General features: G+C 36.2%; 1 protein-coding gene and 1 long non-coding RNA gene across 3 annotated transcripts in view; one reads left to right on the forward strand and one right to left on the reverse strand.

Annotated features, from left to right (window-relative positions):
* Positions 1-25,938, reverse strand: part of LOC117216001 (protein slit) — a 630,281-nt gene that overhangs the window by 317,254 nt on the left and 287,089 nt on the right. The gene's annotated exons all lie outside the window — the stretch shown is intronic.
* LOC117216021 lies at positions 14,112-14,556 on the forward strand. The gene is made up of 3 exons (XR_004489278.1): positions 14,112-14,174; positions 14,234-14,349; positions 14,428-14,556. It is a non-coding gene; the product is annotated as an uncharacterized LOC117216021 (long non-coding RNA).

Genomic DNA, 25,938 nt, shown 5'->3' on the forward strand with positions numbered 1-25,938 from the left:
AAATATGTGTAACGTTCGGCAGCCGTTTATATTACAGATTGAACGGTCAGATGGATTCAACGATGGTTTATCCACGGAATCGCGAAATACAAAATTACGATTGATATTGGCTTGAGAACGAGTGAATAAAATGCAATTCAACAATTATTGTTTGACATAAATCCATAGCAGGGAATAAAATATTTGAGTGAATGAAAATGGTACCTGAAACGATATTTAAAGAACAAATAAAACCGCTCGTTGCACTATCTGGCAAATGCGTTTGGCTATGTTTATCCAAACAGCGCTTTCCACGAGTTCCTATCTGATTCGAACATAATTTGTATTTCCCATACTCACGAGTCCGAAAACTCTTATCGATTGGACAGACAGCGTGAAACTTCTTTGAACTTACCTGAAACAGAAAAATAGCTATCACTTAGTATAACGGGAGATTTAAATTGCGAGCTATTTCATTGGTTTTAAGCAATTGTATTTTAGGCAATTTGTTTTAAGCAATTTTTAGTTAAAAGCAAAAGTAAGAAATTTTGTTACCATTAGGAAAAATATATCATATATAGTAATATAAAATTACTATATGTATATTTAATAAAGGTGCTGTCATATATTGTTATTTCGTTTTTAATAATCTGCTTTTTGATCTTATCAGTCTAGGTTAGCTTTAAGTATTCAACTGGACCATAATAATTATACAGCTAATAGTTAGAATAGTATCTATTTATAATAAAGACAACTCACGTTAACATTGAAAATAAACTTCTACATGATAAGAATTTATAGTAATTATTTATAAATATCGAAACACCCAAATTATTAGTTAGCAAATTATATATAGCAGCGATTCGTATTGAGTGACACCCATATTACTATAAAATTTTATACTAATTACTTGTAGTATTTCGATAGCATATAATTTCATTAAGAGAGAAAAGGATATCAATCAGTGTGACGGGAAATTTGGTCGTTATAATTTATTTCACCGGTTTCGCAAGTAATAATAATTTACTAACTAATAATTTGGATTTCAATAACCTTTCAATAACGTTTATTCGAAAAAGGAATATCAATTGGCGGGAATCGTTATAATTTATTTCGCCGTGATCGCAGTTAATAATAATTTACTAACTAATAATTTGGATGTTTCGATAACGTTTGGAGTTTATTAAAAATTATGGTAGGATATATGGCCACCGTGTATCGGAATAAATTAGAAATCCACGCGGACACACGGATAGGAAAGTTCGTCGATAAGGACACGCCGATTCGCATACATATTCATCGGAAAAAATACTAACACCTTCAGTCAGTTTATCAGCATAGTAATTAACTTCGTCAGAGATCTAAGGATTCGAGCACTATATCAGAATAGATTTGCATATTTATACGGTCTGCGTCCGAAAGTTTCGTCTGGAGGCAAGAACACTGTCCAAAGCGAATTCTCGTTGGAAGGCCGAGCCCGATCAAAGGTTTGAGGACTGTAATATTGTCTGGGAATAAATTTACGATCATACGGCTATCTATAATCGAAAGTCTATAATGCACGCGAAAACATTGATCGATTCCGAGTCTTATTGGAAAATCGCCTTGTAATGTCGTGGTTCGATCAACTTATAAAGACGTCTATTTCAAATTTGCAAATCTAAATTAGTTATGCGTAGCTGTTAATTAATTAACATTCGTATCGATAAATATAGTTGTTCTCATTATGTTATCAAAATACATATTAATACAAAATACGTATATTGCGTATTGAAAGACTGTAATGTTAAGATAATACAAGATTAAGATTAGATTGGGATTGAATCGACATGCACAAATGGCACAATGAGTCAATATTTATTTAGTTTCTGCCATATTATATAGATCGAGCAATCTAAGCTCCTATGAAGCTGAAACTACATCTACTTCACTAATTCACGCTGTGTTTGAATTCTATGTAACTTGATATTGTATTCAGTCTACAAAGCTAAATTAATTAGAAACGTACTTATATAAATGCGAAATACTAGATTGGGTAGTATTTAGTATTTTTCTTAAAGATGTTTCATGGCAACGTGAAGGCACTACAATTTATAGAATGTAATTAACAGAGTGAAATATAAATATTTATAAGAGTTTCAGGGCATAGAACTGCTTTGCAATCCAATTTTAAAGAAGTTCATACCCAAGAAAGATGAATAAATCTAAATATATTTAACTTATGAAAGCGATTAATAAATCTTAAATATTCAACGCACAAGTATAATGTAAATCTTAAATATTCAACAGATAACACTTCATATTTATAATATTTGCGTAGGTGTGTAATAAATCCACCCATTGTCAGTACTACATATTAACATATCAACAAAATACGACCCCATCAGTTTCTCAACCGAGATTTATAAATTTCCAATGCCCAATAAACAAAATTTTACATTTATAATATCTATATAGGTATAAGTTCATCGAAATATGCCAAACATTTGACATTGATTAATATCTCGCATTAAAATTCCACACAATATCAGCCCGTCAATCTTGTCAAACTTGTCCAACAAGCAAGATTAAGGGGAACAGTACATCTTAAGAATTCAAAACACAAGACATAATCTTAAATATTTGACAGACAAAATTCTACTTTTATAACGCCTACGTTCCAAATATCTCATTGTCGATATCATTACGATGCCAAATTAAGATCCTAAAAGACAATAGTATATCTTATCCGTGTCAAATTTCTCCGACAAATCATAAATATTCAATACACGAAACTAATGAAGTATTTAACAAATAAAATTCTACATTTACAATATCTGCATACTAAACATCTTATTGTCGATATCACATATCAAGGTATGCTAAAAAAAACAACGAGCAATCAACCCCTTTAAACTTCTGCAACAAAAGAAATTAATAATTCTAAAATATACAATATCGAAAACTAACAAATCTTAATTATTTAATAGACGAAATACAAATAAATTACATTTATAAGAGCTACGTATACGCAGAATAAATTACAAATAACGATAGGTACCATGCTATCAATCTCAAAGTTTCCCAACAAGAAGTATTGGATGTGTTCACGATAAACAGAATTTCACATAAATATAACAAGCATCTCGTTGTCAGTACCACGCGCCATCAGACCGAAAAATACCCATCGGCTCGAAACTTGTGCAACAACGTCTAAGTACGAACATGATGCTCGTATCGTGACATCAATCCTGTACAAACACCAAACATCGTCAACATTGTGCATCAATCTAACTCCAGTATTCTGAGCGAAAAGGCAACTCTATGGAATATCGACTATTTAGAACAGAAAGCGGCAACGAGCCGAAAATTCCGTCAAGCGCAGTGGCCCAAGCCAAAGAGCGAAATCGAGTGTGGCCAACGCTGAGAAAGCTTGAACTGGAAAGCACAATAACCGTGAAAGACCGGAAACATCGGGAAAACTCGATACGGGTGTTCGAGCTAGAAGCATAGCCGAACAACGATCCCCAAGGGCTTGGTTCTCTCCCACATTCTCTTTCTGTTTCCCTGCACGCTCGCTCTCTCTATCTCCCTCTCTCTTTCTCTGTCTATCTCTTTGTCTTTCTCTTCGCTAGATTTCAATCAAACTCGGCGCGCAACTTGGCATCGCCTGGAGCTAGCGCGACGATAAACGTCTTAAGCTCGATCTGCAACTTCGTTTCGACTATGTCTACGGCGATTAAACGGAGGCAAACGGTGGCTGCAATCCGAGCAATCGTTTCTGTACTGGGTGTTTCGAACGTCCCGTAGAATAATCTGCAAGTGTTCTCTTGGCATTGCAATTAGGAAAGTTGAAACGCTTAAAAATAGTCAAAACAAAGTTTGCACCGTATTATTGGAATTTGTATTTAATTCTACCGCAATAACTTCGGTAACATTTTGCTATAGTTAATTTCATTATTCGTTCAAATTTCGGCTACTATCGTCGAACTATAGGTGTATGTTAAACTATGTAGTATAATAAATTGTATCGTCCAATTTTAGTTTCCATATATGAAGATATTTACTGGATGATGCAAAAGCTCTGACGAATAATCTTGCAGGTCTTATCTTAACATGGTAATTGCTAAAATCGGAGTACTTGTAAAACAACAGAAAGGAAGTTTGCACTGTGCTATTGGAAAATGGATGAGATCTTTCAAAATTTTTGCGACCACTGTAGCCATGTAACTATAAAAAGCTTTGTAAGCTATGTAACTATTTAAAACTTTCATTACCTAAATATAGATTACAAACTAAATTAAATATTCTAAGCCAGACTACTATGTCTTCCATTGGCCACCACTGGTAGATTTAAATTTCCCGGAACGAAAGATTCCCGAATGCAAGAGAAAATCTCAAGATATAAAACATTCTGCAAATCCTCCGCGCAGCTTTTAAACCAATCCGTAATTTGCAAAACCCGACGGATCTCGATTTCTCGGGCATGTGGCGAACGTACACGCTCGATGATCGAGCGAAGGTCGCTGCTAGCGTACGATGGCACGCTTTTAATCACCGTTGGACCGGATTCGAGAGGAGTCGATAGCACGGGTCTCATTGGGCCTTGCGCGGGACACTCCGAAACAAGGGTTAAAAGCTGCGATGGGGTGGAAACGCGCAACTGCAACCTATCTGCCCTGGCATAGAGAAAAGCTTGTACACGGGACGAGGGGAAAGTTTGAGGGGTTGCACCGTGGAGGGTCGGAGGCAGGACTTCCAAAATGGAACAATTGAAACCGGCCGCGATTCGGGCAGGTACCCTCCTGTTCGCAAGTTCAACTGATTGGGGCTTCGATGGTGAAGCATGAGCTTGTTTCTTGTCCTGCGTTGAGAAAGTTGAGTGTAATTAAAGATTGGTTTTTGAGCTACTAAAGGGGTTGTTCTAATGAGACTCTTGCATTTCCTATAATTTGGTAATTGGTTATTGGGTAAAACTGTTAATTCGAGATGTTTTGCTTAGCATAAATATTACTGACTTACCTATAAATCTTTAATATCCTCCGAAATAGATTATGGTTGCGACGTACATAATTCAGCATCATCAAGAGCAACTCGACGTTCTAAACCTTATCCATAACACAGACGCCAGAATAATAATAGGAGCGTACCGAACGAGCTCAGTCTCCGGCATTTTCGCCGAAGCAAATCTAATACGACTGGAATTCCGAAGGAAATAATTCACACTCTCATATGTCACCATATTCGCAACAATCAAGTGCATAAAATATTAGTAAAACCGCCCACCGGTTCACATTACACGGAAAAAGCACGTGCAGTCAAGCCATTTCACGTAAGAATTCAAACATACCTACACCACATTTCACTAAAGCAACACCACATTTCAAGGACTAAGTGGTAACAAAGACTCAAAAGACAAACACCTCATAAAAACAAAGATAAGGGAAGAATGGAACAACTGTCAGAACCGCAACAGCTTTTTACATAAATCCAGAAGAAACACACATGAAATAAGTCGGCTATGATCTTTGTAACAACAGAGCAGACTCAATGACTCAAAACCTATGAATATTGCAACACCAACACCATGGAACATCAATTTTGCTACTCCATAAAATCCGAAGACACAAGACGTAACTTCAGGATACTCAATAATGTACAGTCACTTCTAACTAATAAAACACAATGTAAAGAAGGCTGTAAGCTTCCTAAAAGAAATAGGCCTCCTGCGCCGTTTATAGAAACGTACGAATCGTACCAACTTCCTAGATAACTAATTACTTACTAATTAACAACGCTAACTAGGATAACTGTATTAAACTGAGCATGTAAACAATATTTAACATTTATATATTTATAGGATACATGTAACTATAGTCACTAATATCTTACCAGAGGATTTACCAGACCATAAACAATAAATAAAAAAAATATTGCTTGGTATGTGTATATGAAGTAGTCCGAAAAGTTTCTTTCGTTTTATAAGGAAATAATGGATGCACAACATTTTCCGTTTTATATTATTTTATCGAATTACATATGATCCATTTTATTCTATCAACCTAAAGCTCACAACGTTCGACAGATTAGGTTTCATGTTTGTATAAAGATGTGTTGTAAAAGAGGCGTTCACAAAGAAAAGACACTTTCCGGACAACCTAATTTTGTCTTAAGCTGTGTGTTGTCTGGTATTATTAATTGCATGATATTGTGTGAGCAATTAGGATTACGGTAAATGGAAGAGCGGTAGTATCGCTTAATAGTAATGAAATTTCTATATCGATGTGTATATGAATTATTGTACGAAATTAGTTAGGGGACGAAGCTGCTAGTTTAAGAGGTTTTCGTTGTCGAGTAAAAATGTTGCTTTTAGCTATACATTTTTCTAGTACTGTCAGTTGCATGGTTTTGTGTGAGAAGTTGATTATTTGGTAAATAAAAGACAGGTAGTAGATATCGCTGAATAGTATTGAAATGTTTGTAATTAGGATTTCGTAATTGATTATCATATTAACTTGAAATGTTCAGCTCATTTCAGTGAATATGTTGATTGGGGTCATGTATAGTTTTCTCTTATTAATCGCACGGTTTCACGTATATGATTTAAAGTTTAGTATTAAACGCTATAATTACGCACGAAACTGTTATAATTTATGAAAAATTGAAGTTCAAATTGCAACTGATATACAAAACATTTATTCTATAACTCGAAAAAAGAATTTCCAATAAAGTAATATTCTGAAAAACAACGATTTCGCAGAATCTCGTGAGACCTTATCGAATAATTAATCGCACAGTGGAACTTCCGTATTCAAAACGAACTCCGTTCACCTCAACCTAATTACACGCTCGTTTATCAAAGCAGCACCTCTTTTCTACATCATTTAACAGCAATATCCAACTCCATCCTCGACTTCAACCTAATTTTACTTACTGACACGCTACAATACAGAGCAGAAGGCAAATTATATAACGCAATCTACTTGAAAATCTTCACCGTGCACCAAGCACGTATCGGAAGTTTCAAACTGATCAAAAAGACCTAAAATTTCTCGGAAAATCAAAAGATCAACTTCCCTGACTAAAGTTAAACAGTTTTAATTAAATCTACTTCCATTATGATATAGTACTTTTATTTTTTAAATCGATAGAGTCAAAAAATACAATTAAATACTCTATTATTATTATTCAATATCATACTAAGACTAGAAAAACTACTGTTATATCTATAAACCTTAAAATGATTATAAATAACACCAAGATAGTAGGGTTACAGATTACAATAAAATTCACATGGTCTGAAATCTTACCAATGATAGTTCTTAAAGGTTAATCATATTCCACTTTTTATTAATTTATATACTTGTAAATAACAGAGTTGTGAATTAGAAATAGTTGCGATTTACTTTATGCTTTCTTATATATTTATTGGATTAACAGTCCTGTATCGCTACGACAGCGATAGTAGATTGTAAAAAGACTTGGACCGTGCATCATCGTTAAGCGAGGACTTCCGGCGCAAGCCGCTACTGAAATTCCTACGGAAACTTCTCCACCCTTGACCCTGGAGATATATCGTGAAAGTTTTGTCAACCCGAAAAACTCATCGGCAACTTCTATCCGGGGTGAGGGTTCCAGTTATGGAAGAAGAAACGGCCGCCTTGGAATCAGCGAAACGGCAATTTATTCGCTTCTTAGAGTCGCGTAATGCCAGATCTAGTTGAATTTTATGAAGCACTGTCGTCAAGAAGGGTCGAGTAAGAAGGGGAAATAATTTTCTGAGGAAGCGTTCTTCAGCAGCTATTGATATCTTCGAATCTTGTTCGTCGATGGTATCCGTCTTTAGAAAACGTAGGAATGTGATTTTTGAGAAATATGTTTCGTAAGAAATGGAACGTTACTTAGATGATGAGTTGGGAAATATGAAGTTCTGCTAAGTAAAAGTTCGATGTTGATATCTTTGACAAAAATTGTATTGGTAGGGAAAAATTAGTATTATCAGGTCATGGAATTGTATTCGATCACAATGATTCATTATACGAGCTACGGTTTATCCAATTGTTACTACTTCTAATAAAAATGAACTTTTGTACGATAATAAAAATTGAAATGATGTAAGTACTTTTCAAACTTCCTATAACTCAATCTGTTTTCCTATACTTTCACAATATTTAATAAATTTCACACTACACCAAAAACTGTTATTTCCATTCGACACTTTTGACGAAATATGCGCCGCGTGCAACTAGCTAAATGTGAAATTACTTCTCTGAATGTTTACAGCAACTGGCGATGTCTCACCTCGGCAGTTTTCCGAAGCAAGATTATCTCGACAGTTTTACGGCGGTAAGCCGTGGAAAGTCTGCAACGGAGGTTGAAAGAGGAACAGTCATTATCCGGGCTCACGCGACAGCGGAAGTGAGAAAGAGGCACATCGAAGGTGTTTCCGCCGATCCATTTGTCGTTCTGGGGAACTCGCAGGCGTCGGGAAGCAACGCGCCCCCTTAATTATTTCTCCTTTGCCAAATGAACGTAGCTCTCGTCTCGTGAAAGCGTCTCGAGACTTCATGAACGAGAAAATTCCTCGATACTTGGTAGAAATGGATTGCGTGAAGTCAGAAAGGAAGAGAGAAGGACAGAGAGAAAGAAACGTGACGGTCATCGCGATTAATTAGATCGACAGAATTGATCGGGGGCCAATTATTCGGCGCTCTCTTCAATTAAGAGGGAGGCGTCTCTAAAGCCTGCGAAACGGGCGTCGAATTAAACCGAACTAATTGTGCCTGCAGCTAATTAAAACAACGCCGCCATAAAGTTACTCGAGCCACCAGCTCTCATCTGGCCGTGAAAAGCCTCGAGACACACCTGGGAAGCGGCTAAGAAACCGAGTGTACGTGCGAACTCTCTCACTCCATCGATGAGCTTCTAAGGAAAGAGATGTAAGCGAGTGGAAAAATTTAACGATAATTTGGTTTAGTTCGGGATTTTTTTGCAATTTTTACAGTTGGGAATTATCCGATTCGTGCTTTTGGAAATTATCGTAGTCGATTTTCGTACATTTGCAAGTTGTTATATTTAATTATTGTATATTTGGAAATTACTTAATTGCATTTTGTAAAAATTATTTAATTCCTGCGTTTGATAGTTAGTTGATTCTTATATTTGAAAATTATCTAATTCTCTAGTTCGATAACTTTTAATTCTTGTATTTGGAAATTATTTAATTTTTGATTCAGGAGATATCCAATAGCTACGTTTGAAAATTATTGAATTCTCGTCTTTGGAAAATAGGATTTAATTCTAGCGTTTATTTTGAAATCCATTTATTTCTTCCATTTTACTGATCCCGCGTCTTAATTATTGATCCTTTGTGTTCCTTTAAAAAGATGTCTTTGCTCTTCCAGAGAATATTTTTCCCTTCTTTTCCCCTTTGTTGTTCCTCGTCTGTGAAATTACTTATTTAGAAAGAAAAAAAAATAGGGTTTACGTAGAATTTACAATTTTAAGAACATTGTTTTAGACTAGCATTCGCTAATTTTCACGATTCACTAGAAAGGGAAAGAAAATTCACCGAGTGAGCTTAGAATGAGAATAGTGATATTGTTAATTTAATTTCACTGAACTTTACCTACAGCAGTACTTTCTAGAGAAAATAACGACAGGAGTATGCTACTTTCCGACCTACTTCCGCTACTTTACATGCTTTTTCGAGCACAAAATCTTTTTTAGCAGCAGTTCTTCTATGCGAATTCTTCAGAACGTCGCATGCCTTTTTTTAAATTAATTTTTAAAGCATCGTATTAGACACAAAGAACGAAAGTCTGCCAGTAATTTAATTACCCAACCTCCTCTTTATTCACTTCAAACAAACCAGTATAATAAGTAAATAATAAAAAGAACTAGAGGATTTTTAAATGTTATTCATCTTCAAATCATTTTCGACGGTTAATTAAAAGAAAGGAAAAAGAAAAAAATCCTTTCGCTAATTTGAAAATTTTCAGTAAATGGAATTGATCAGTAGCGTCTAATCGACGTTACCAAGATTAACACTTTGGTCTCTAAAAAATGAATTAAAATATAACACAAAACAAAAAGAAAAGACTCTTATAACAATTACAAAATTTTCAAAAAGCAGCGTCGGCCATTCTATCTTCTAAGTGGCTCAATTAATACCTTCAATCTCGATGAATCGATAGAATCCCCAAGGAGCAATGGAAGTTGAAAGAGAAAGGGTCTTCGTTCCTCCAAACAAATTCATATTTCACGGTGGAAGGTTTTCAGGCTGTATACGTGTATTATGGTCGTTCGGTGAGGGAGCAGGTCAGATAAAAGTGAAATACGCGGGTTTACTATTGAAACACGGCAGCCGTGTCTCGCGATAAAGATAAACGAGCAGAGAAACCGTGGCGAGGGATCTTGGCTCGTTCGTCATTCGACGTCCTCCTTTGTCTCGTCTCATTACAATAGATCAGCTTTGACGATTCCTTATCCCATTTGAATCCACTTCCTCGGATGAACGATAAATTCCACCGAGTATCTTGTTTTTCGCCACGAGATTCTCGCCTCTTTCTCTTTGAACGCGCTAGAAACGCCTTCTAGAAGATTACTTTGAGGTGGTTGCAGCATTTCGTGAGTAAACAACGTCTTTCTTCCAATTGCTACGTGGGATTGGAAAAGATAGAATTAGTTTAAATCCATTTTCTTTGAGAAATCTTAACGTTCATTTGGGGTAGATATATAATTTTTTTTAGATTTCAAGTAACATTGTCAAATGTAAATTTTAATTTCAAGTAGTCATAGTTCATAGTTCGTATAGGTACGTACTATTAAGTTAAAAATGACCTCAACTTATAAATAAAGTGCATTTAATTAAAGTAACATCTCCAAATCTAAATTTTAATTTTAACAAATTTTATTTCAAATGTATTACAATATTAATTTCAATATGAAGAATTTTTCAATGTACAATTATATTTCTAAATGAAAAATAATCTAATTTTATAAATAATCTGAAATGCAGTTAAACTGGTATTCTGTCTCTCGCAAATTATGATGTATATAATTAGAATATCAATATTAATTAATAATAGACATATAAGGATCGCTATCGCTCGAGAAAAACGATTCTATCGATGTTTCCTATATGGATTAATGACAAACGTTCAGGGATAAAAAGAGGCAATTTTGTTGTAAGATTTTTGCACAAAAACTCGGCCCAATAGATGAAGGAGGCGGGTCGACGATGGAGATTCAATTTTGTACGGACGATGATTTATTTTCGTCTTACGAGGATTTATCTTCCGGAAGCTCGTTGTATTTTACAACGTCATCTTCCATTAGGTTCGCAATCTGCAGGATCCCGGGTTGCCGGGATTAAACTGGTCGAATCTAATCGCGTCTCCGAAACCTGCATCAATCACTCGCAACAAGTTGTCACGCGTAGCTGCATCATTAAAAACATGAGACAATTAAAAATGAAAACACGACCGTTTAATTTAACATCATCCTAAATCTTAAATTTCGTAGGATCTTTGATTTATCTTAAAAATTTTCTCTTTGGTTTTAGATTGATTCTTTAACAGAAGCTGTCGTTCTCCATATAGTCCAGTCGAATTAAACATGAAACTTATCATTTCACAAAAAATATTTTAATAGGTATTCTATCATTTAATACGGTCTTAATTGTGATCAAAAAACCTAAAACTAAATCTCTGATAAATAAAGAAAGAACCTGACTTTTACAATGATGAAGCACTTTTTAGAATGTTTTGTGCCTAATATCTAATTCTGCTGGACAGTCGGACAAGCTAACCCATCTGACTCGCAGTACATTAACATCTCATCAAATTCACCAAGGCCATCGAGCCAGTCCAGTGGCAGACACCCATAAAGCGATTATCTCTCCTCATTCACGTGCGCCAATCGTCCGGTCCTAGAAACCGTCCTAGATCCGTTCGGAATTATCGAGGAAGCTTCAGAATGTCTGAAATCATCGGTACGATCCCACTCTACGAACCAGACGAGAAGAACGGAATCATACAACACGGTCAGGGAATGCAGAGTCGATGTGTGTGCATGCGTCGAAGACAATCACGGCGAAACCCTTTGGGCCAATATTGACGCAGCCTGCTATCGCAATAATGGACAGACGCGTAGGGATAACGCGATGCCGCGCGCGTATATTACGCTCGTGCCTGTGTTTGGACAGTTGCACGCGTGTGCACGCCACGAACACTCGCGCCATTGTACACCTCATAGTTGGATGCCACGCGAGTTCCGTGAATCCTAGGTTTCTCTAGCCACCCACATCATCGAATCCTAAATTCTGGGAAAGAGATCAGTACGTCGATCGTTTCAGAGTTTTCCAACAAGAAAGATGAACAAATAAATATCGTACATTTTATGTTTTACGTTTATGTACCAGCAGTACGATGCGTTTTACATTTTTTGTGAAAATTTCAGTTCACTTTTTCAAGGCAGACCTGAAAATTTTCACGTTATTTAGCTGTCCATGCCGAGTTATAAATATTGGAATCCTCCTATATCGATTCGTTTGAATTTAGTAATTAGTGCTATACTTATTTCTAGTATAACACATAAGGACACCAAAAAATATGAGATCTTCGACCCTTCGTCGAATCATCAAATAGCCAGTTCTGGATTTGGGAAAGAGAGATTGCGTGTTTTCTTTGGGCGAGAGGGATCTGCGAGATTTATCCAGCACGATAGAAGGTTTGCTGAGCAATGATCAACCCTAAAGGGTGTCTTAGGCCAGCAAATGGGATTCTCGTGTTGACGAGAACTGTCAGCCTTTTGTTCTATTCTGGGGAACTCAACGAGTTCACGGGAAATTTGTTTGCTCGTGACATACCGGGGTGGAGTGTATGATGACTGGTTATCGATGCTATTGACAACTACTATAGGGATGATGTAGCAGTGTGAATTTCTGATTATGAGTCTTTGTTTTGAGTTTTGTGGATCGAGGACTGGGATAAATATTGAGTATCGCAAACATCTATACAGATAGCGTACACTTCTATGTTCAGTCTCATAAAGTATTTAGGTATATTCCTACATAAAACTCCATTCTTCTAAAATTATTCAAACGCCTTAACTCGTTAATCAATCCCAGATATCCAAAAAAGAACAACAAACTCGTTCTATAAATCTTTACAGATAAATCTGTATATAAACTTCACTTCAATCTTTCCATTAATTACTTCGTATATTTATCTTTACTTAAATGAAAACTTTGGTTCAGTTCACTCGTCGCAATAAATCACATAATGTCGAAAATTCGAAGTCGTATTATAATTAATAGACAGAACAGATTTCATGGTAGATGTTTTTAGCACTTATCGTCCTAAATTTAGTCAGCCTTTCTATTCCCTCTAACACTAAGTCTATAAAAATGCAGGTGCTGAAAATGCATAGCGCTTAAACGATGAATGTTACAAATGTTACAAACTCAACACAAACGCCCTTTCGCATTAAAAGCTTTCACTTCTATCGCTTCCATCATTTACTCCATCCCAACTTCAAGATTATAAAATCCAGTCCCAAAAGTGCATCCGACAAAAATCCCGTTTCAAACAACTTTTCTCCGGTCGGAGCAACCGGGCCGATCAAAGTCGTTTCGATCGGCGTATCGCCGTGGCCGTTAAAAGCGTCATGTAAAAAACGCAGAGTCCGGAATCGAGAACGTCACGGGTGGTGCATGCGGACCTGCAGTCCCTCATAACGTATGCAGTGCAGCACTTTATGCGCCAGGTGCCGGTAGTTATATCGTACGTGTCTGCCTTCTCTCTCTCTTTCGTCCAGCCATTCCTCCGGTATACATCTCTTCGCACGTATATACAACAGGAGCGGTCCTTACTAGCGCGTTTTCTTTCCACGGAACGAACGTTGTTAGACGTTGTCCCCGTCCCCGTTCACCCGCCAAAAATAAACGTCCCGAAGCTGGGGAACAGGTGCGAATCTTCCGAGACACGCTCGGAATACACGGAGGATTTTTAACGAGGAACGCGTGTTGCTTGTCCGTCCAGTGAAATATTAGGAATACTGGAAATAGCAAAGAGGTTTACGCGTTCATTTCACTTGGTCTACCTTGTGGAAAGGGGGAAATCGATAAATATTCATCGTTCCGTGTCGAACGGCTCTCTTTCGTCGTTCGATGACGAAGTATGGACGCTGTTCCACCGGAGACGCGGTGCAAGGTGAGTTTTTGCGAGTTATTTATCGTCCGGTTTGAGAACGTCGTCGTCGCTGCTTGTAGAGGACGTCTATAAGGTGGGGAAGTTATCAGAGTATTGCGGAACGGTAGGCGAAAAATGTTTGAGAATGCAGAAGCTCTTTCGTTGACAATGGACTGAGCCTCTTTTGAAAGCTGTCGTGAGTTTCAAATAGTTTTGTATGACATAGAAGGAACGTAATTTGCTATTTTAAAATACTGCGTATTCATCCTTTCAGGCAAGCACCATTGTAGTTAATATACTTTTGCGCGCATAACATTAGTGAATGTATACTTTAGATATGTTAGAGTTATTTATTATCAGGTTAATGACTTAAAATGTTCATTCAATGACTATCCACAATAATAAAATGGTCTTGAACGTCAATGATACAGTCTTGAACGCCGTTGACTCTCAAATTATCTTAAGTTATCCACAAATTTTCTCTATTATATATATATAACCATGTACAATCGTGTACATTGAAAATTCAAGAGAAAACATAGTTGACGAAACTATATCCGCAATTTATAAGAATTTATACTACTTATAGACCTATTTTTTCTTTTTAATTCTTTCGCTCAAAAAGTTTATATTTTTAACTAAAATTTTCGCAATATGATAACTAGACATTTATCTCCCTTTTTTTAAATTGACTCGAGAAAATTTGTATTTGTAGGTAAAACTGTCATTTTTACTTAAATTCACGAAGAAAATTTATATTTTCAAAAGGAATTGTAGCAAATGATCACTATGTACCACAATATGTAATACACTCTTAATGATAATTAGTTAAAAGGAAGAAAAATCGCTTAAAACGTGGTACACTTCACGGTACCCCAATCAATCACTGTTACTCGACGCGGAGTATAATTGAACCACAGGGTACAATTGAGACTCGATGATTCAAGGTGCCACTGAACTAATTAACTCCGCCAGTTAACACACTGGCTAACAACATCGATCAATACGACCGTATATCTCAACATGTTAACAGAATTAACGCGGTATATTATTAACAAACATAGTAACTGTAGACAATGCCAATTAATATTAAAGCCGACACATTATGACTGTGCTTAAACTTCGTGTGCTCGAGACAAAAACCATTTAACATCGTCCTATATAATAGCCTAGGAAAGTTATTACTCCTTCCAGTTAGTAGGAGCTCCATAAACTCGACCATCGATCAATTTTTAGATGAAACATTGTTCCAGGTAGACTAACATAAAGTAGCCAACCTTCGTAATTTTCGTCGAATACTAATCACTGAAGTTAGAGGCCGCAGGTCTTAGCATGTCGCTCTTACGAGAGAGCCTTTAATTGTTGGTTTTAAAACTGATAGCCAATTAGTGGCCGCAGTGGCACCCATTAATGCTACCTTGTTCAAAATGAGCTTCGTTTATAGATTGAACGATGGTTCGAAGCTTTTGAGACTGTCTTCCGAAATTGACTTGGGTTTACGAGCAGTGAAATCCATCGAAGGGAATTCGAATACTGTCAGTGTATAAGTGTTGCAATATTTTTTTTCATCCATTGCACGCACACAAATTTTTATACGCAGCCTTTTTGTCCTTCTGAAGTGTAAATATATTTCTGTCTTTTTTAATGTAATATATATTCTGTCCCTCCTTTTTTTACCAAAAATTTGGTAAAAAATAACCAGAATATACATATATCTTAATATGAAATAAATTAGTGGAGATGGTAGTAAGTGACTAATAAAAGGACTAATTGTGAATGTAATTAATAAAATTATTTTTGTATACGAAAGCACCAAACGAGAAAGAGAAACAGATCAGGAAGTTTTCAGTCTCATATTCAAACGCTATGCTTTTCCCCTTTTTCTGTCTTTTTACTATACACTTGAACTTCAATGAAGATTTATTTCAATTATAAATAAATAATAGATATACATACGCATAACATAAAAAATAAAAATAAAATAAAGTAGCTTTAGATGTGTTAAATCCCTCGTAGATAATCTCCCTGCTTCTATATTTTCCTATTTTTAAACACAACAGAGAAAGCTATGAAGGAGCGACATTTTCCATTTTATCGTAGGTTCCTCTCGGTTTCAAATCCTTTGAAATCGCTCAGATGATCCCGTATCATCTGTGATAGTTTCGAAACGCGGCACCCGATAAATTTCTCAACCGAATTTACCGAGAACCTGGGAATTTTCGACGCTCGCGGCGACTTTCAAAGGGTCGCGTATTGGCAAACGTTATTTCCGCCTAAGGGTGGATCATTAAGCAACATTCTCCGGCTGCGTACGGAATAAAATCTTGCGGAGCCCCATGCAACAGGTGAGCCCTGCGATATTTCACGTTTCGGAAGTAATCTCGCGTTTTAGCGCGCGATCGCGCCGCCGTAAAGCGCGAGACAATGGCGTTGAAATTAGAACTGGAAGGCCACCGATGAAAGCGTCCCCCAACACAGACGATTAATCAACTTTTCCGCTTTACTTCCTTTCATTTTCTGGGAAAATACGCTAGAAGATAAAATAGGTTGCGGAACTAAACAGTTTATTACGCAAATATATTTTTAATTGACTGTACAGTATCGTTTTAAGACTTTTTAACGACGCAATGTAGCAATGATAAAGAGATGGTGTACGACACGGAGGCGAAAAATTTTTAATGAAATGGAGAATAGTATAATTCTATAGTTTTACTTCTGAGTTTAAAAATATGAAAATATAGGAATAAAGAAATGATGTACGGCCAATATACCAGATACATACGTATTTCTATTATATACGAGTGATCTATGATCACGACGATTATGCAATGACGATCGTCACTTTTCAACATCTTTTGTAGATTGTACTTCCTGATAGTGCTCTAGTTACCTAACAATACCGCGTTTGTTATTATTACTTGATATGATTCTGCGATTATGATACGAGTAAATATCTCAGCGACGGTTCAGTTTAATGATTTCGTTGACGTAATTTTTTTTTGCAAGATAAATTATTATCTGTTATATAGATCATTTATGTATATTTATAGCTGGTCTTCGACTTCAATTAGTTGATACTAAAGAATAATTTAAATTTCCAATCTTAGACAGGATATTGTAGAAAAAAATATGCAGAGATGAGTTTATTCAGATAATATACGTACATCGATTTAATTAATTGTTTGATGACGGAAGCGTGTCTAATTTGCATGTTAATAGAATGAAGACACATCTCCGTGTACCTTTTAATGATCTATCATTTTCAACATGCAGATACGAAACGTGAGCCGGATAAATATCTTGCATTATCGTTGCAAAAACCGCGGCTTCGTCTGAGAGACTTGATTTACGACTGCATATTAGATAAACTTATTTTTCTTTAGTTTTTCGCATGCTAAGAACTTACTGATACTCGCGCATCATTAATCTTTTATGAAAACAGCTCATAAAATTATCTTTATTTGCTGTATATAGTATAAAGAAACAAGCTTCACGATACTGCTTTTATAATATCACAGAATCTGATCATTTCTTTGGTGTTTAACATCCTCTTTTCATACAAATTTATCCACCAGCTACTTTCTTTGTCCTATATAGCATTAATTTAAACGATATTCCATTGTGTTAGTATAAAATTAGTAGAATTAATATATCAGACGTATTTAAGAATATTTTTCAGCAGAAACGTACGTTAAATAAAGCCCTACAATCCTTATAAATACATAGCTCTGCGTTGCGATACATCTGCGAAACTCCAAAAATGAGATCAATTTCCAACACCAAGAAACAAAACTCAGAATATCGGTCTAAACTTCTTGGCCAAAAGTGATCGCCGCCAGTGCTGCCAACCTGCGCAGCCGGTCGACCATCACCGTAGAAATCTCATTTCAATCGACTCCGTTGCTTCGAGCAGGTCGTCGATGCAACGATAATACACCCTGGTCCCCTCCTCGTCTACCGGTCATTACGTTTCTTCTGCACTGGCTCTCTATTAAATGTCGGGCATAAAATTGTAGGTTATGGCCAAACCATTACTCAGCTAGCTTGCGTCGAACAGAGAAAGAGAATGCACGCGAGAGCTAAAAAGGAGGAAAGACGAGGGTCCTGGCGGTCGGATCGCTGAATGAAATGAGTTTCGGCCGCATTAAGGTCGTGCAAGTACCAATCCCGTTCTTCCAGTTCCAGGCCAGGTCCGGTCGCGAGTGTCTGCGTGTACGCACACCGAACAGGCCGAACAAAATCGGTCCTGGCTGGTTATAAATTGCCAACGGCGCACGGCCATTCAGCAAAACGCTCAAGGTCCACAGAGTCCTTGGTCAGAGCCGGTGGCATCGCGATGCCAGGCCGCAGACCGCGCAGCGCCAATTAGAGGCGAGTTGCACCGCTCGTTGATGACAATTAGGGGGATAAATTGGAACGATTGATTATGCGTCTCTAAGCCGTGTTCTCGAATAACGATTAGAGATTCCTCGCCGCCTGGTCTTAGTTGGTTTAGTAATCTAGCAGTGATTAATGAACCGTGCATACTTATGCAAATAAAAATATTTTTATAAATACAATCGAAGAGACAGAAGCTAAGGAAAAATTCACATTTCCTACTAAATATTATTACGAATACTCCGTTTTTCATAATTTATATGCTTTTGCATGTTACACGCATTTTATGTACTTCCTCGTATTCAAGATTTCCCAAAAATACGTAAAAATTCACAGTCTAGTAATTGGAGATTCTTTGTTGCTTTTATGGTTAATCTACTCTTGAGACCGTTTTCCGCTATAATATATATAAATAATAATCGGTTTGTTTAATTGAACTTAAGGTTGGTATAAAAGCGTTTATTCTTCTTCAAATTTGTAATTTTGCTTCTATAGCGTTCCATTTCCAGCGTACAGAAGTCATATTATAGATCAATGACATTATTAGATATCCGTATCTTGTATTTTATATCAGATTAGTAAATACAAATCAGTTCTGTTTCGAAATATTGATAACGGTAAAAATAGAAACCCAATATTGTTAAATATGGTACAACAAAGTGTTCCATAAATGTGTTTCATAAGTGTTTCATTCATAAAAAACTCATACCAAACTCACTCGCGAATGAAAAAATAACTGGAAGCCACTAAAAGAAGTCTCTTCAAATTTCCAAAAATCCGACGATGATGAAATTGCACATTTCGCAGATATCATCGAAATTCCATATGCCCGGCAAACTGGGTTTATGAGCCATCACCCGATACCAATCGAACACGTCGGTCCGCAACAACCACCCTGTTCCAAAAGTACCATAAAATTGGCGAACATTTAACGTCAGCATTTCCCCTCTAACCGCTAACTCGTACTCGCGGCAACACTTTTCGACCGGACAGAGCCGCATCGACACAGAGTTAACATCCATAATTAACAACAAGAATTCGATTTGGTGGTGGTGGATGGGAAAAGGGTCGGAGGTCGGACAAAAGCTCGGTCCCAATGTGAATTACAACGTCTCGAAGGTAGCCGCAACGCGACTCTGGCCGTTGTACAATGGATCAGGCGCGGATTAACGACGGGCAGAGGCCACAAAGCGCATGGAAAGGAGACTGGGAACGCATGTTGATTCCGGAAACGAGTCCCTCGGCTCTTGTCTAATGGACGCGCGCGACGCGGCCTTCCACATTAGCTAGAAACAATCGCATTGTTTTTCTCACAATGCCGCGCCGCTGCCGCCACCGCCGTCGCCGCCGCCGCGAACGTGCGACGTCGCCCGCTTCGTGAAGACTCCGTCTACCAGCAGCCTCCTATTCTCTGCGTCCAGACTGCGAAGAGAGCGGAGCAAATGGTCGACGCGTGTTCGAGAAATGTTCATGCGACACACCGTATGATAACGTTGCGATGGAGACATTGTCGGCCGAGGTGAATGGCTCCCTTCTTTCTTTTTATTCTTCTTATTCTTTCCATTCTTTTTTCTTCTTCTTCTTTTTTTTGAGGAGAAGGAGGAGAGAAGGACATGGCTCTCAGAATCGACGATACGAAGGACTTTTCGTTGTTGGAATTTTTATACACTTGGTTATATTGTCGTATTCCTATGGCACAATATTTTTGTGTGTGCAAAGTGTAAGTACTAGGTTATAGGGTACTAAATTTTTATGCGTATAAATATCAGTATAACATTTTTGTGGAATAAGATTATAACAGATTTAGAGGAAAAATATGTTCCTCTTTGTGGAATATTTTGCCGCTTGAAATTGTTATGGAGTTATAGTGGATTTGTATAATATAGAATTTTGATGTATATAAATACTAGCTAATGGAATAATATTCTTATGACATTTTTATTTATGTAAATACAATATAATATCCATAATATTTTTATGAACGTTATCGTGAATTTTGTAAGAACGCCATATCCTTCCTTGCGTTATATTTATCTTTAGAATGGATTGATTCAGATATGCGACGTTTTATTTGGTCCAAATAATTTGGTCCAACAAAAACAGAACAAAATAATGATCTACATTCGCAAAAAGCAAGTCTGTTTTTAAACCAGATCTTCTCGCGAAGAACGAATTATGATTTCACGATCTCCACAAGAAAAAAGACAAACCAGATTAAAAATGTTTTTTTCAAAGCCACTTTAAACCAGACACAGTATCAAAAGAAAAAAGCTGACGCGAGTCTCATTTATCGAACGTACGAATGAAATGCAAATCGTTCGAAGCTTTGTATAATTGACACGCGGATAATCGGTGGGGCGCAAGGCAAATCGATCGCAGTTTCAAATAAAACATTTTCGAATTCGTGTCGACGCTCAATTTCGAATACAATTCAATCTCAGTTGGATAATCGACAATTCCATATTCGAAATATAAATTCGATTGATTTTTCATACGAGTCCCGTTGATGTGATCGATCGAATGAGAAACACACGCGAACCGACCATTTTCAGTCAAAATGTATCGTTCGCTTCCCACTGTTAAAGCCACGAGGGCAGTCAAAAATAGTCGCAACCTGCGTATCTTCATCCTAAATCGGTTTAGTTATCGTGTTCCATCCCTTTTTGCGCATTCTATGCAACCGCTTAAAAGTGTTAATGCCAGCTGCGCACGCAGCCAGCCTCCGAATCGCAGAAATTTTAACCTTCTTGTTGACTTCCGTTCTCCAGCTTTTTTCACTTTTTTCCCCGCTATCCGTCGCTAGTTTACATTCAAATGAACGAGACGAAGCGCCTCGTGCTAAACGCGTTATACACGCACGTACAACTTGTTAGCACGCTTCGCGTTAGTTACGTATAAATACATGGATCATTCGTCGATCTCGAATCGTGTGAAAATGAAATGGCTCGTTATTGCTCGATGGTAAACCCAGTAGCGATCGTATTTGCACCTTTCCTTCGTTGGATATGAGTTTCGCTGTGTTAGATTTTATGATGTTTGAAAAAGATATTCCTTTCAAATAATATTTAATGTGTGGAATATAAGAAAGTGTAATTTGTAAAAGTTTATGCTTCAGCATCATGTAAATTCCAATACCAGAATATCAATTTTTCTTCAAGCTTTCCTATTATCACATACTTGCTGTATTTTTTTATTGCAAAAAGTAGACCTACTCTTTAAACATTAAAAAAAGGAGAAGACATTTTAATCCTCGCGCAACCTACCTACGTAATTGGATCATTTAAAAATCAAGTGTTGGACGAAATAGAAAATATATGTATTTGTATCGCATCTGATTTTATAAAAAGAGGAGAAAAATGTATGTGAACAACAGAATTCGATTTTGTAATCTTCATTATCTAATATAAACTTGCCATATTGTATCATAGTGTTCATAAGTTTTGTTATTCGTCTTGCATTATAGCTCTTATAGCTTCGTAGCTTCAGATTTATAGCGCGTTATAGTTCTATGATGTTCATAACATAATACAGTTTCGATAGTTTTCTCAGTTTCATAGTTTCATACATTGAATAAAATTCGTAACTATAATTTTTCGTTTTCTCATTTTAGGATATAAGATACTCAATAAAATATACTCAGGTGGATTAAATGTGTAGGTTGTTTAATAAGAAACGAATAAATGAAATCGTAATAGTCAGTTGTATTAAAATCAGTATAAGTACAATAGATAGTGTATGCCAAATAATCGTCGCTCGCTCGATGCTACTATGTCGATCGCAGAAAGGATAACAATACTCCTAGGGAGCACGTTCAAACATTTATATCGACGGACGTTACCACAAAAAGTTAACTTTCTTACGTAGAAGAAGGCTAGAATCTGTCCCGAGTTCGTTTGCCTCTAGACCTTGTAAACCAAAACAATCGTTGGTATTCAAAGGCACAATAATATGAGTCTCTCTCCAAAATTGGAATTTTCTGTTGACTTCTTCTATGCTCATGTGCCGCTATAATACAATCGGGAAAGATCCGATAAAACAAGGATGTAAACATATTCCAAAAAGTCATCGTCGTGCACAGTTCTAAAGTGTCCAAAACTATTAGAAAAATATCAACTTTACAAGTTACTGTTCCCTAAAGTAACATTTCATCTTCGGCTGTCTAACACGTTGTTATGCCTCGTCTTTTGGCCTGGAAGCTATTTTTTTCTTCGTAAAACATGGTATATTTTTCCTTCTTTTTTATATATACGCTAGTGTCATTAATGTCAAGCAGAGTCGTCAAGGGGCTTTTTTCGAAACTGTGTTAAGTGATCGCAGCGGGACGTGAAGTGTTCGGGGCACAGATGTTCTAAACGCTGATTGTTTTGACTGGATGTCCATCGACAAGGGCTGCCAGGCACGTGGTTGTAAAAAATTGAGAGCGTTCGAAAGCCGCTCTTGACAACGCTTCGAGTTGCATAACCACGTGTCACTAACCACGATTACGTTCGCTCGGTTAAACCTGCCGAACGGAAGCTGTTGAAGGTTTCAGTCCTTCCCTTGACCCAACGAAATTTTCCTTCTTTTAAACCCTTTACGTAAATGTTTGTTTGATTTCCTGAATATAGAGAAATATTGGACAGAAAGTATATAATGAGTATATAATATAGTATTTAATATAAATTATAGAGAGAGAGTATATAAGAGTATATAATATAAATTATATCGGCGCGCATATGTGTTCGAATCTTTAGCAATAGTAATAATAAAAAAGTTATTAATAAAAAATGTCCGATTAAAGAAAGTTAAATTTTCATATAAACTGAGCACAAAACATCTTCGTACTTTCGCTGATATTCAGTTCGACGAGTGGAAACGAAGATATAAAATTACACCAGAATAAACTATAATACACTTTATCGTGGAAATATCTCATATTTCCAAAAAAAAATTCAATAAAACTTGAATAAAATCTGTGAAAAAAATCCTTTCCGTGTAATTCGTTCCCACAAAAGTGAATCTGCAATGCCCTAGCGAAATATCCAATATCTCCCTTAACTGTTTCCATGATCCCAACAAAATCTGTTTTTTCATTATAAAAGAAAAAAAAAGAGGAACGAGGGAATAGAGACAGAATTTCGAGAATAGATTGGCCTGGGCGTCAGATAAAAAAAAAAAAAAGAGGGAAGAAAAAATGCTATCATCCAATCTGGCGTTTGTTTCTTTCCCTCGCCGATTAAAAACCACCCCCTTTCCCTTCGTGAGAGCGTGCGTCGATCGGTTCGCAGCCATTTTCGCGCGAGATATTTATTTATGGAAGCTGTTCCCTCCGTTCTGCCGCGAGAAGGCAAAATCGAACGCGCGTTTTGCATAGCGATGACGAGAAGCGACGCGACACCAGTTGTCACACGAGATGACGGTACTTTCGGCGCGAACCTGGCGGATTTTTAATTAAAAAGCAAACCAGGATTCCGTCATCGGGGCCTGGGACCGGAAACCATTTCTGTGACCTCGCAACTCCCTGCTGGTCGAGGATATTTGAATTGAAATCAATTCGCGGCGAGAACGTCGTCTTTCGATCGAACATTTCCTCCCTTTTTTATTTTTTATTATTTGGAAGGGGGGGGAAGATTTAAGGATTATCCGATAGGATATTTTTGACAAACGATGGTGGAAGTTTAGATAGAGTTTTAATATTTTTGTTATCTCTTCTTCTGTTTTGATGTATTTTATTTATTTTGGAGTTAAAGATTGGAGATAAAGAAATATTCACAATTGCAAATGATGTTATAAGAGATAGATCCATTCTACTAAAGATTTCATTTGATATGCTAAAGTGAGTGATCATTTAATAGGATTAATAAAACTTAATAGAACAGATTGTGATTGGTGTTTTTAATCAAGTTTCTACTGATAGATATTTTTATAATAGTTAGTGCAACGATATTTGTTTGGTTTGAAATGTTTCATATTACCAAAATAATTTTTCATTGCATTTTGGTTTTGTTACTTTGTGCAGATTTCGAGTGTGATAACTCTCTTCATTGAACGTTTTCTAATATTGGATATATTACGTTCAAATATCGACATTTTCTTTGTCAAGTTATTCAAATTTGTAAGAATTGTTAGTTTTAGAACTTAAGAACAATTGGAATGAAAGTAATTTGTCTATTAAAAAATTCTGTAACCATCCTCAAATACTAAATTTATGTTTTCACTAAATTCCACGTCACTTTTCCCAAATTTATAGTCACATAAGAAAATCACATAATTGTTCTGATAGCCACAATAGTCGGTATAATGAAATTTTGATATTCTTGTAATTCTTACATCGAATATATATAATTTATTTCGACTTCATATTTCTCCTTTAATGCGGTTGATAATTGACAGTAAAACAAGATTTAATGCTAAACTAATATTTACAATTTGAGATAAATAGTTTTAAACATAAGTAATAAGATATTTTATAATTTCTTCAATTTTCTTCGATGCATATGCACACGAACTTCCACAATTTACGAATATTAGCTGAGCACATTATGTGAAGCAGAAAGAACAGCATCCAGACGATCATTGGAAAGAAAAATCTTTAGTCGAGGCGCAGACAGCTGTTGGAATTAATTGGTAGCGAGCGGACAAGTACCTCGAGGGAACGTTAGTCTTCAACGATACCTCGAAACGAATCGATGAAACGGGAGCAACCAGTCGCAACAATGTACATGAACAATTCGTTACAACGAATTATTCTCTGAATCCTTAATTGCACTTCATCAGACAGTTTTAACCAGTGATATTTTCTTCAATTAACCATTTACAAAGTCATAAATCTTGATAGTTGCATTTCTACATATTTTCACTTGCTTTTGTTTGTTTGTTATTATATAGTGTTTATTGTGGAAAATTTCCTCTCTTATTTAAAGAAAAATGAGATAAATATGTAAATGCTGTATTAAAAAGGCGCAATACAGATATAAAGTACAAAGGAAACAATAATTAATTGACTCGATGTATTTTGAAAGATAAAAGGAGAAATTATATTTCATACGGATGAAAATTTGTTTACTGAGTTAAAATCTTGTTAATCGAGCAAATTCAATATTACTTTTAATGATTTTCGTTTGAGATTAAAAACATTCATTCAGAAAATCGTTATATTATATTAATTTAATAACCAACCTTACAGGAGATAAATACCATTCATTTATATTTGCCCTGTGTTGTATTGAAAATAAAGCCATTGTTATTTCTTTCACGTTCCATATTTTCATTATTTAAATTAAATTAATTTTTGACATTTAATCAAAGGACATTTGGTTCTTTTTATTACTAATGACAACATTTTAACAAATCTCCGAGAACCTTTGTTTAGCTCAATTAATTACAATTGATTCCGTCGTGTACTTCATATTTTTATACTGTTTTTAAT

This window comes from Bombus bifarius, unplaced genomic scaffold (genome assembly GCF_011952205.1).
Source record: "Bombus bifarius isolate JDL3187 unplaced genomic scaffold, Bbif_JDL3187 scf7180000007973, whole genome shotgun sequence".
In the NCBI taxonomy this organism is placed as follows: Eukaryota; Metazoa; Arthropoda; class Insecta; order Hymenoptera; family Apidae; genus Bombus; species Bombus bifarius.